The 1,887-nt window shown below is 40.8% G+C and overlaps 1 pseudogene across 1 annotated transcript; it reads right to left on the minus strand.

Moving 5' to 3' along the window:
• Positions 1-508: 508 nt before the first annotated feature.
• On the minus strand, positions 509-812 carry LOC110314871 (annotated as a pseudogene). The gene has a single exon (XR_002380192.2). The product of XR_002380192.2 is annotated as a 60S ribosomal protein L38 pseudogene (transcript).
• Between the last annotated feature and the right edge of the window lie 1,075 nt (positions 813-1,887).

Raw genomic sequence — 1,887 nt, forward strand, 5'->3', positions numbered from 1 at the left:
TTGGAAGAATAAACAACAGTAAGGCAAGCATGGGAACTTCAAGCAAAAGTATTTTAGACATAAAATGAAGACTGAATGTTTGATTTATTTTATATAGTGGTATTTGTTAAACTATAACTTTTTTCAGTGAAATATTGCTAGTTATGTTACACATTACACGGATATTGGGAAAATATTAAACCATGAAAAAAATCCTATTTACAAAAATATAGTGTTTTTGGTTTAAGATCATATAAATTTACAAAATAATATTCCAATAGGACAGTGGAAGTGAAAATCCATGGTAATAAACAAAAAGCAAGTTCTTTATATAAATATGAAATTAATATTTGTTACATTGTGAACATCCTTGCATCCTCCCTTTAGTCTTCCTTCTTTCTTGCTTTTTTATAATCTATACTTCACAGCTCATATCCACTTATAATTNGNAACATGTCATGTTCATATTTCTGGGGCTGGGAAACCATGCTAGGNATAAGTTTTTCTAGTTCCAAATTCCATTCTGTCATTTTTTTTGACTTTTCAGGGTTTTTAATAGTCACACACAGAGGTCTGGTTCATTTCAGGTCCTTCACTGCCAAACCCGGGGGTAGGGACTGCTTCAGCTTCTCTGCCTTCTCCTTGTCTGTGATAACCAGGGTGTAAAGGTTCCTGCTGTAGCGAACCTTGAACTTCACATTATCCTTGTTCTTCTTGATCTTGACAGACTTGGCATCCTTCCGCCGGGCTGTGAGCAGAAAGTCCTTGATCTCCTCGATTTTCCCAGGCATGGCGACGCGGGCTCGGCTCTGGCGTCCGCACCTGCGGGGGACAATCCCCCATTTTTTTAATCATTTTATTTGATTGCACTTTCAGATGATCTCCCCCTTCTTGGTTACCGCTCCACCAACACCCCATCACATCCCCAATCATACCCTCACCATTGTGTCTATGAGATTACTCCTGTACCCATTTACCCATGCCCACCTCAGCCNTCTAGCATCACCATATCCTGGAAGATGAAGCCTCCCTCCCATCTCACTGATGTCAGATAATACCATGCTCTGCTTCATATGTATATGCATATTTCACTCTATGTATATGATATTGTTCTTATTATTGGGTTGCAATCCCCTTCACTTACTTCAGTCCTTCCCTTATCTCTTCCACTGAGGTCCCATGACTAAGGACAGTTGGGTATAAGTATCTGTATCTATGTTGGTCAGGTATTGGTAGAACCTCCCAGGAAACAGCCATATCTGATTCCTGTCAGCAAGTACTTCTTGGCATCAGCAATAGTGTGGAAGTTTGGTGGCTGCAGATCAGATGGATCCCTATGGGAGGTATTCTCTGGATAGCCTATCCTTCAATCTCTGTTCCATTTTTTTTCCTGCCTTTCCTTTACGCAGGAACATTTCTAAGTTTAAATTTTGAGGGAGATAGGTGGCAACATCTCTCAAGTGGGTGTTGTGCCTCTCTCCTGGAGGTTGTCTCTACAGTTTATAACTCCCTTCATTGAGTATTTTGGCTAAAGTCATCATCATTAGCTCCTAAGAACCTCTCACTTCCTTAGAGTCTGGGACTTTCTAGTGCCTACCCCAGTTACCCATCCCCCTCTGCTATAGGTTTCTATGCAATTTCCTGATCCGCTGTACTTCGGTGTTGTACCTGTTCCTACCCCCTTTTTCCTCTCTCTCCTCTCTCCCTCTGTGGTCCCTCTCTCGGTCTAGCTCATGTGATCATTTTGTTCCCACTTCTATGCAGGATTGAAGCATCTTCTCACTCTTCTTCCTACTCCTTTGGTTGTATCTGGTTTGTGGGGTGTATCATGGGTATTCTGAGTTTTCAGGCTAAAATCCAATTAACAGTGAATACATATTATGGACAATCTTTTATTTCTGGGTTACT

Source organism: Mus pahari, unplaced genomic scaffold (assembly GCF_900095145.1).
Source record: "Mus pahari unplaced genomic scaffold, PAHARI_EIJ_v1.1 scaffold_12891_1, whole genome shotgun sequence".
Classification (NCBI taxonomy): domain Eukaryota; kingdom Metazoa; phylum Chordata; class Mammalia; order Rodentia; family Muridae; genus Mus; species Mus pahari.